Source organism: Schistocerca serialis, chromosome 2 (assembly GCF_023864345.2).
Source record: "Schistocerca serialis cubense isolate TAMUIC-IGC-003099 chromosome 2, iqSchSeri2.2, whole genome shotgun sequence".
Lineage (NCBI taxonomy): Eukaryota > Metazoa > Arthropoda > Insecta > Orthoptera > Acrididae > Schistocerca > Schistocerca serialis.
Window position 1 is genome coordinate 894,870,906 of NC_064639.1, and position 11,428 is coordinate 894,882,333.

General features: G+C 47.7%; 1 long non-coding RNA gene across 1 annotated transcript; it reads left to right on the forward strand.

Moving 5' to 3' along the window:
- The first annotated feature begins 5,739 nt into the window (after nt 1–5,739).
- LOC126458232 (uncharacterized) lies at nt 5,740–6,524 on the forward strand. The gene is made up of 3 exons (XR_007585602.1): nt 5,740–5,868; nt 6,027–6,137; nt 6,316–6,524. It is a non-coding gene; the product is annotated as an uncharacterized LOC126458232 (long non-coding RNA).
- Nucleotides 6,525–11,428: the final 4,904 nt, after the last annotated feature.

Here is an 11,428-nt window from a genome sequence, read left to right on the forward strand (position 1 = left end):
AAAATCGGAGCGTCCTCGCAAGCTAAAATGGTTCAAATGGCTCTGAGCACTATGGCACTTAACAGCTGAGGTCATCAGTCCCCTAGAACTTGGAACTTCTTAAACCTAACTAACCTAAGGACATCTCACACATCCATGCCCGAGGCAGGATTCGAACCTGCGACCGTAGCGGTCTCACGGATCCACACTGAAGCGCCTAGAACCGCTCGGCCACTCCGGCCGGCCCCTCGCAGGCCCATAAACTGTTGCTTCACTGTGGGGTTAGAGAAAGGTGTACCGAGAACTGTTAGACATGTGCGCTGTACGACCGCTAGTGGCTAATAGGTTTTTTTTCCTTTTTACAAAACAAGGAGGCCGTTTTTCAATGCAACAATGCGGAAGGGACTGCACAAATTACTGTGAGTTAGAACGAAGAAAAGGACGCAATAGAAAAATCCTTTTCTCTATTTCTGATACCTTCTGCTGTCACCTGACATATTCCTTGCACGATTTAGCGAGAAATCAAAGTTCGCGAAATGAGTCTCTTTGTTAATTACCTCCTGAGGAGACCGGTGATCTTTGCATCGGATTAGATTATAAAAGTCAATACCTTGGTCAGCTAGCAGACCGACCCTGGAGATGTTTGTTACTGTGCATGAGCCATCGCACATACGGAGCCAACTGCCATGATTGTAAATTCTGCAGTACGTGAGGCTTGGGACAGGACGCAAGTTCTTACTTGTGGGACACTGTTGTTTAATTACTTTGACAGAAATATTTTTTGAAGGGTCTCTGTGAAATGAAATGTCGTATGGCAGGGCCTCCCGTTGGGTAGACAGGTCGCCTGATGTAAGTCTTTTTAGTTGACGCCACTGCGGCGAGTAACGCGCCGATGGGGATGAGATGATGATTATGAAGACAACACAACACGCAGTCCCCGAGCGGAGAAAATCTCCGACCCAGCTGGGAATCCAACCCGGGCCCGTTAGCATGGCATTCCGTCACGCTGACCACTCAGCTATCGAGGAGGACAAGGGTCTCTGTGACCCTACAGTACACATCGTGTTACGGTTCTGTCTGAGTGTGAAATATATTTATATGACAATGGCACCTAGGATCGACATTTTACTAACGGGGAGCATTGTTAGAAGAGCTCAGTTGCGTAAATGGCGTACGTGATTCCCCTAATGAAAGCGATTCTGAAACTGATGCCTTGCAGCAGTTACAGGGTGTTTCAAAAATGACCGGTATATTTGAAACGGCAATAAAAACTAAACGAACAGCGATAGAAATACACCGTTTGTCGCAAAATGCTTGGGACAACAGTACATTTTCAGGCAGACAAACTTTCGAAATTACAGTAGTTACAATTGTCAACAACAGATGGCGCTGCGGTCTGGGAACCTCTATAGTACGATATTTTCCACGTATCCACCATGCGTAGCAATAATACGGCGTAGTCTCTGAATGAAATTACCCGAAACCTTTGACAACGTGTCTGGCGGAATGGCTTCACATGCAGATGAGATGTACTGCTTCAGCTTTTCAACTGTTTCTGGATTCTGGCGGTACACCTGGTCTTTCAAATGTCCCCACAGAAAGAAGTCACAGGGGTTCATGTCTGGCGAATAGGGAGGCCAATCCATGCCGCCTCCTGTATGTTTCGGATAGCCCAAAGCAATCACACGATCATCGAAATATTCATTCAGGAAATTAAAGACGTCGGCCGTGCGATGTGGCCGGGCACCATCTTGCATAAACCACGAGGTGTTCGCAGTGTCGTCTAAGGCAGTTTGTACCGCCACAAATTCACGAAGAATGTCCTGATAGCGTGATGCAATAATCGTTTCGGATCTGAAAAATGGGCCAATGATTCCTTTGGAAGAAATGGCGGCCCAGACCAGTACTTTTTGAGGATGCAGGGACGATGGGACTGCAACATGGGGCTTTTCGGTTCCCCATATGCGCCATTTCTGTTTATGGGCGAAGCCGTCCAGGTAAAAATAAGCTTCGTCAGTAAACCAAATGCTGCCCACATGCATATCGCCGTCATCAATCCTGTGCACTATATCGTTAGCGAATGTCTCTCGTGCAGCAATGGTAGCGGCGCTGAGGGGTTGCCGCGTTTGAATTTTGTATGGATAGAGGTGTAAACTCTGGCGCATGAGACGATACGTGGACGTTAGCGTCATTTGGACCGCAGCTGCAACACGGCGAACGGAAAGCCGAGGCCGCTGTTGGATCACCTGCTGCACTAGCTGCGCGTTGCCCTCTGTGGTTGCCGTACGCGGTCGCCCTACCTTTCCAGCACGTTCATCCGTCACGTTCCCAGTCCGTTGAAATTTTTCAAACAGATCCTTTATTGTATCGCTTTTCGGTCCTTTGGTTACATTAAACCTCCGTTGAAAACTTCGTCTTGTTGCAACAACACTGTGTTCTAGGCGGTGGAATTCCAACACCAGAAAAATCCTCTGTTCTAAGGAATAAACCATGTTGTCTACAGCACACTTGCACGTTGTGAACAGCACACGCTTACAGCAGAAAGACGACGTACAGAATGGCGCACCCACAGACTGCGTTGTCTTCTACATCTTTCACATCACTTGCAGCGCCATCTGTTGTTGAAAATTGTAACTACTGTAATTTCGAAAGTTTGTCCGCCTGAAAATGTACTGTTGTCCCAAGCATATTGCAACAAACGGTGTATTTCTATCGCTGCTCGTTTAGTTTTTATTGCCGTTTCAAATATACCGGTCATTTTTGAAACACCCTGTATGTACAATGGCGAAACGCATGGTCTGCCGATTCTTCACACAGCAGTAAAGAAAATATAACAGTCCACAGCGAGAATAGTCATTGTCGGAACAATGTTATCCCTAATAGGAGAGGCTGGGCAATTGCTGGCAACAATGAGTCCACATTCCAGGAGTGCGGAAATAATTAATTAATAGATTCATGAATAACTTTAAAAATCTCAAAATTTTTGTGTAATATGTGCATTTCATCAAATTAAACGCAAATAAATTCTTTAGATCTGGAACACTTTCAAGTTTTATCATTGAAAAGTTTCCATAACAAGTTTTCACTTAATCTAGAATTTTGGATGCATTTATGCTATGTACTCAAAAGGGACATGACAGAGATGAAATAAAATGCTATTAGTGTATGAAGGTCCAGTTCCATTATAAAGTACTCTACATTCAGGCATTTTCTCCAGCAAATAATCGAAGGTCACAGTAGCCCTGGTGTACAGGTCGTGGGTGCACTGCTAGGGTTAGAACTGATTGTCGGTTTCTACTTTCCAGCCATAATCAGATCTAAAAATTTAGCAGCGCGAAGTAGGCGCCTAGTCAACTGACAAAGTCAAAACTAATAGTTAATTTTAATAAAAATAATGTGACCAAGATACTGACTTTTCTAATCTGTACCAAGATTAAAACCACGCTCACACCTTTAGCATATTCCGTTACAATAAACGGACCCCAGAAAGAAATCTCTAGCCGCGCTGTCTAGGGCGTCCTGCCACGGTTTGCGCGGCTTCCCCCGTCGGAGACTGGAGTCCTCTCTCGGGCATGGGTGTGTGTTGTCCTTAGCGTGAGTTAGTTTAAGTTAGATTAAGTAGTGTGTAAGCTTAGGGACCGATGACCTCAGCAGTTTGGTCCCATAAGATAAAGCAAAAAAAAAAAAAAAAAAAAAAAATCTCCATTCGTTCCAATCACATGGGTACAAAATATTAGTATCCCTTTGGCATAATCCGCTATCTTTGCAAGCTAGATTTGGATTATACAGCAGGACGAGGGGATGTGAATACTCTCATTTAAGAATTCACACATAACATTTACTGTAATGACAAAAACAGAACGCCTGACTTCATAATGCGGCCACACAAAAGCCACACTACGGAATCGTGTGACGTACCCACCAGCTTGCTGCGCGAGTGTCCACCCTACTCCGGCCGAAGGTGCTCAGCCGTGGCGCCTGCCCCATTTAACGGCTTCCTGTTTGCCTAGTACGGACAGCTAGGACAGCGCATTACCGTTTCTGATTACCTAAAGGCAAACACCGCGAATCCTCCGAAAGCCGCCCGGGACAGTGTTGGATCCCGACATCATTCCCTATGCATTAAATAATTAAATTTGTACAGTGTCTCAAGTACTTTCGTGCACTGAATAAAACAGTTCTTTAAATGCTGGAAATCCCACAAAGTTCCTATTACATCTCCCAGCACGTCGCACAAAACTAACCGAAAATGGGACTAATATTACAGCTTATCGGACAGATGGAAATCTCTACGTAGTAAATCCATTGTCGGAGCCAGTCTTTTGTGTGAATTTCCTATGGGTTGCAACAGAAATGCAATAACTACACTAATACCGAAATTATTACAATTTCGAATTCTGTTGTTATAGTAAGTGTATTTGTCGAAAGGCAAGTACTAGCAGAGGCTGGGGCTTATTAGGGAGAGGATGAGCCGGTGGCGCAAGACGCAGCAGCCCTCTGGGCGGTCGCCATGGCGATGGGCGGCCATGTTGCGCCTGCCGCTGCCATGACAACGCGGGGGTGGAGCAGCCTTGCGCAAGGCCGCTGAACAAACAGCCCGCGGCGCACGTCCCCGATAATTACATCTGCCCGCCATGCCCCGCTTTCCTTCTTACCGCCGACGGGCCAGAGCGGGTCGCGGACGCTACACTAAAAAAAAAAAAAAAAAAAAAAAAAAAAAAAAAAAAAAAAAAAACGCGACAAACAAACAATTTCCTGTGCCGGGGTTTTCTTTTGTGGACCCTTCATTGTCAATGGTCGTAGTAAACGAGTAACGAATTGTGGCTACGTAAGCGTATTCTTGTACAGTATCCACTTACCACATCGTGAAACTTAACAACAATTACTAAATTGATCATGATGTGACCAGTGCGTTTTAATTTCATTGCATTGTTCTTTGCACCTGCTTCCAGATATTTCCTGTGATTATATGCGTTTAGTTCTATTTCTTCGTTCATTTAATTATTACGAACAGACACCATAAGGTCATATACTTGCACTTACAAACGATTATTTCGTAAAAACTTAGTTTCGATATCCGCTAACTGTGCGGAAATTGCAGGGGCGTGTCTGTTAAATGGACCAGTCAATGTACTGTATATTTGCGTTTGCTGCGTAAGAGCGTTAACAAGCAGAACATGGTCACGTACAGCGTGTTAATTGTAAGACGGCTGAGGAGTGAGGGGAGAGGAGGCGAGGGGAGGGGAGCAGGGGGGGGAGGGGGACACGCCTACCAGTTGCAGTGCTGACACTACAAATTGCGCGTCATGCTTACACGAAAGCAGACGAAAGGCTTGGAAGTAAGACTCGCTTTAAATGTTGTTCGTGAACGAAACTGAAATCGTCATGTACATTAAAATCTATGAATGTATGTATGTTTGTCTACTATGCGCTCATAAACCATTCATCCGATTGCAATGAAACTGCCGTCGAATATATGTACAACACAGTCAGCTATGTAATGTTGGCAGCAGTTGAAACTGCGTGCCTACCGAAGCCTCCCGACGTTTACCGACTTCTACCGATTCAGGACTAGGGAGAGGTCTGTCATCTGAAAGTTTACACACCAGTGATGGGCTACTCTGCGATTTTCCGATATCAGTGATTTCTGTGAATGCTACTTTTCAGTATCTGTTATTCTTAACTGTGATTTGTCGCAGTTAAGAGTCGCAGTTAAGGAACCTAGGTCGTGTATCCCTCCGCCACTGCTATTTCTGCTAATTCCGCGATTTCTGCGACTTCTGCTACTTCTGCGATTTCTGTGACTCCTGCGATTTCTGCGACTTACCACCGTATGAAAAAGTTACATCTGTCCACACAGAAAATTGCATCTCAACAAACCTGTCATTGGTAAGTATGTTTTACGTTTGTTCTTCCGTTGGCTTTAATTTTGTATTAAAGAAACGACTGTGAAAATATTAATAATGTAATTAATATGTAAGTAGCCATACAGTAGCGTAATAGTTCGTGTTTATAAAATGAATTCTAACATATTGTTATGTTCACAGGTACGCGAACTACATTTCAGTCACTCAGTAAAGTGATAACTCAAAATATCATTGTCAACAGATCTGGAGAAATTGCCACTGCGTCTTTAGACCGTTTTCGTCAGACGAGAGGTTAGTTTCTAAGTGTTTCGATGGACTTAATTACTTCAGTGAGATCGTTCTTGCAAATGTGAAATATACCCCATTGAGTGGCTTTCGTTACAGCAAATTTTAGCAATCTACTCTGTCAATTATATTGCTTGTAATTAGTGACAGCAAAAATTGTTTAATAATCCTTGTGATTTTGCAGACACAGTTCTGACTCTGATTACTGGTTGCTGTACGTATCTATCCACATCAAGGCTGTTGAGAGACACTCGTGAAGATTCAAGACAGCTCTTAGAAGATTTTGCAGTTTAAAAGTGACATAATTGTGAAATAAGTGTGCAGATGAGTGATTAAACTGTGTTTTATTGAAGTTGTTGTGCGATTTTAAAGGAATAATAAATGTTAAATACAGTGAGTGAATAATCAAAATCTCATTTTCCACATGTTTAAGCCGTCCTATACCCGTAATTTCCCGCCACTTATTTACTGGTAAACACTAGTTGGAGAGTGACATGCCGCCCTCCCCCCTCCCATTCTCGACAATCTTGGTGTGACACTGGCCTGTAACGTATCCCAAAGTCTACAATATGCATTTTGAGGCTGTTGATATGAAAGTGGGAAGTACAGATCTTCCATTTAAATCAGGAATAGCTTAAGTGCATTACTTGAAAGTAACACAGGAAAAGCTTACTTATGTAGGTGGTGGTAGCGTCGGCAAAAAGTTCTTGTGTGTGAAGTTGCCATGTAGAACACCAGGTGTAAAACTTTTATCCCGAGTCTTGAACTGTGTCTGAACAAAAGTGAGGCATTCATATGACCTAATAATACTGTTTTCATTTCACTACACTTATACAGATGTCTGAGTTCCTCTGTGTTAACATTGCAAAGTCATGTAGGCATGTGGAGTATTAAGCAAAACTATCATATTGGAAGCAGAATCAAACACATTTGTTACATTACTTGATATTTTCAGGAGAAAAAGGCAATGTTGCTTCTTATTAATGTAACACTTTCAGAGTCACAGCTGTGTTTGACCAACCATAACTGATGCTGAATGTGCATGTCGTCATATAATGTGAAGGACTTATTTCAATAGTGGTACTAGTCCATTACCTCCACTTTTCTGTCTATAATGCTTCTAAAATTAATGATCCAAACAAACATAAATAAAGGTTCATCTCTAGCAAGAAGCCATATGCTTGAATATTTCTGGTATCTCAACTGCAGATTTTTCAGCGCTCTGTATCTCAAAATGAACAAAAATTGACTTTTTTTTTTCTTTATTGTGATTTTAATACCAGTATAACAGGTAGGCTGGCAGCAGCACAATACGCCGCTCTTCAGCCAAAGATATTACAATGATAAAACAGAGAAGACACATGGGGTGGAACAAAACGGCGGGAGAAAAACAGTAGACACATGAACATAAAAAACATGAAGCCGTTCACACTCGAAGACAATGCACACTACAAACTGTTGACACGAGGCACAAACACTGAAGATGTCGATGGCACTGGTGAACGATGGAGTGTGACGGTGAATACTGAACACTAAACATGACGGCACACACGAAACACTGATGGCGGTGATCTCCGGAGCGCGAATGTCCACTTAGCATGTGCGAGTCCGGGGACCTGCAAAGAGGGGAACAGGGGTGAGGTGGGGGAGAGGGGAGAAAAAGGATGCCAATGGCTGAGGAGACGGGGCCAGGAGGAGAGGGACAGGGGAGGGGAGGCCCAGGGGAGGAGGGGGGAGAAAAGGAGGAGGGAGGGAAAAGGGAGAGAAGGGCGCCCAGAGGAGCAAGCACAGGAGGAGGGCGGGAGGATCAAAGTTGGTAGGAGGGGTAGATGGAGGGGAGGAGGGCACCATCAGGAAGGGGGAGCTGGCGAAAGCCACCTTGGGAGAGGGTAAGGAGGGTGGAGAGATGGAGACCGGGTGGGACGTGCGAATACAGGCGCGGCAGCGGGCGGGGGTGGGAGAGGATCGGGGAGACGAGCGGGTGAGGAGGATCGAGTTTGCGGGAGGTGTACAGGATCCGTATACTTCCAAGGAAAAGGAGGAGGTGGGGGAAGGGGATGAGATCGTACAGGATCCGTGTGGGGGAGGGGAGACGGATGCGATAGGCGAGGCGGAGAGCATGACGTTCAAGGATTTGGAGGGATTTATAAAAGGTAGGGGGGGCAGAGATCCAAGCCGGATGGGCATGCATAACAAAGGATAGGGCGGATGAGGGATTTATAGGTGTGGAGGATGGTGGAGGGGTCCAGACCCCTTGTACGGCCGGAGAGGAGCTTGAGGAGACTGAGTCGGGAGCGTGCCTTGGCTTGGATTGTCCGGAGGTGGGGAGTCCAGGAGAGGCGACGGTCAAGGGTGACGCCAAGGTACTTAAGGGTGAGAGTGAGGGCGATAGGACGGCCATAGATGGTGAGATAGAAATCAAGGAGGCGGAAGGAAGGGGTGGTTTTGCCTACAATGATCGCCTGGGTTTTGGAGGGATTGACCTTGAGCAACCACTGGTTGCACCAAGCGGTGAACCGGTCAAGATGGGATTGGAGAAGGTGTTGGGAGTGCTGTAGGGTGGGGGCAAGGGCAAGGAAGGCGGTGTCATCGGCAAACTGGAGAAGGTGGACGGGGGCTGACAGCGGCGGCATGTCCGCCGTGTACAAAAGGTACAGAAGGGGGGAGAGGACGGAGCCTTGTGGCACACCGGCAGAGGGGAAAAAGATGTAGGAATCTGTGTTATGGATGGTGACATAGGAAGGACGGCGGGAGAGAAAGGAGCCGATCAGATGGACGTAGTTAATGGGAAGGGCGAAGATTTGGAGCTTGAAGAGGAGACCGGAATGCCATACGCGGTCATAAGCACGTTCGAGGTCCAGGGAGAGGAAGATAGCGGAGCGACGGGAATTAAGCTGTTCGGAAAGGAGATGAGTGAGGTGAAGGAGAAGGTCGTCGGAAGAGAAGGACGGCCGAAAGCCACACTGGGTAACGGGAAGGAGACGGTGCTGGCGGAGATGCTGGTGGATGCGTCACGTGAGGATAGATTCCAGGACCTTGCTGAAGACCGAGGTAAGGCTGATGGGACGGTAGGAGGAGACGGCGGATGGCGGTTTGCCAGGTTTAAGGAACATGAGGATACAGGAGGTTTTCCACAGGTCGGGGTAGTAACCGTTGGACAGGACTACATTGTAGAGCCTGGCCAGGGTGGAGAGGAAAGAGACAGGAGCTTCACGAAGGTGACGGTAGGTGACACGATCGTGACCAGGAGTGGTATTGCGTTTTGTGCGAAGTATATCAATGAGATCCTGTGTAGTGATAGGGGCATTGAGTTCCGTGTGTGCAATGTTGTCCAAGTACTGGAAACCAGGAGCGAGGGGAGGGACAGAGGTGTCAGTTCGATCGCGGATATCCGGGAAGAGGGAGTAATCGAACTGGGGATCATCGGGGATGGAAAATACACCAGAGAGGTAGGAGGCAAAGTGATTGGCCTTACTAAGGGTGTCAGGGAAAGGGTGATCATCATGGAGAAGAGGATAATAGGGGGAGGGTTTAGTTCCGGTAAGGCGACGGAAGGCCGACCAGAACTTGGACGAGTTGATTGGTAGGGTAGCATTTAAACGGGTGCATGTCTGTCGCTAGTCCCGGCGTTTCTTAGCCGTGAGCAAATTACGAATGTGTCGCTGGAGTTGCCGGTGGCGTCGTAGTGTGTCCGGGTCACGCGTGCGGAGGAAGGCACGGTAGAGACGACAGGATTCACAGAGGAGGAGGACGGCCTGTGGGGGTAAGGTAGGACGGTGGGGGTGGACGGCGATAGTAGGGACGTGGGCCTCCACGGCCTCAGACAAGGTCTGCTGGAGAAAGGAGGCGGCATGGGTGACATCGTCAGGGTGGTGGTAGGTGAAGGGGTGGCTATCGACCTGGGTGGAAAGGGTATCCCGGTAGGCATTCCAGTTGGCACGGGAATAGTCATTGACGTACTTAAGGGGAGGGTCATTACGAGGGTCGGGGCGGGGGCGACGACCGTCTGAGACGGTGAGGAGGACAGGGAGATGGTCGCTACCAATAGGCTCCAGGACACCCACCGTTATGCAGCCAAGTAGGTTGGGGGAGGAGAGGATAACATCAGGAGTGGAGTTGGATTCGGGACGGGTGTGCTGGGGGATGGGGATGAGGTCGCCTTGAAGGGAGGAGAGGAACCGATGCCACCGCCGTAACTGGGCAGCGGAACGACTATGGATGCTGAGGTCGGCGGCGATCACGTAGGAGGAGAAGGTACGGTCGATGTGGGAGAGGAAGTCGAAAGGAATAGGGGCGTTGGGGCGGACATAGCTGGTGGCGCAGGTAATGGTAAGGCCAGGGAAGAAGAGACTAAGGATCAGGTGTTCGGCGGGGTCAGGAAGGAGAGATTGGAGCCGAACGGGGATCTGGCGGTGGTGACCAATGGCAACTCCGCCACGCGCAATTGGGAGGGGATTATCGGAGCGGTGGAGGAGATAGGGTGAGGTGTGGATGGAGTGGTGGGGTTGGAGGAAGGTTTCATTGAGGAGGAAGGCATCCACACGGTGGGTGGCAAGGGTGTGCAGGAAGAGGTTCTTGTTGGCGGGAAGGGAGCAGATATTGTTGAAAAGGATACGTTGCTGTCGCGCCATGACAGTGTTTTAGACGAGGGTGTGAAGACGGGAGAAGGTGAAATGGGCCTGGTTGTTGGAGTAGGTGGCGTACATTTTGAGTTGGAAAATGGAACGGGCGGCGAGGGAGATCTGTTGGAGGGTGTGGAGGCGCTGAAAGGGATGGACATTCTGAAGGACGATGGTGAGGAACCTGATGCTGTCCTCAGCGGTGGGGGGGGGGGGACGAAGGGAATTGGCAGGAGGGGTGGGGGCGTCCAGAGGACGGACAGGGACGGTGAGTTCAGGAGTGGTCGGAGGGGGTCGGGCTTTACACTTTTGGGAGTAGGTGGGATGGGGGAGATTGCAGGTATTGCAGGAGGGAGGGGATTGAAGGTTAGAATGGACTTGTACCACTAATGAAATAAGTCCTTCATATGCACACACAGCACACCGATCTCGTGAGGCACAAGGCTCTCATAACGAAGTACGTATGTCGGTCAACAGATGGCACTAGGAAAAGAATGTTAACTGCGCTTTTTAGTTGCTACTTGCGACTCTTAGTTGCGATTTGTCACAGAAATCGCAGTTTCTCGGTAGGGAATAGCGTAGTATGAACTTTGCTCAACAGATGGCACTGCTAACTGCGCTTTTTAGTTGCTACTTGGGACTCTTAGTTGCGACTTGTCACGGAAATCGCAGAAAGCA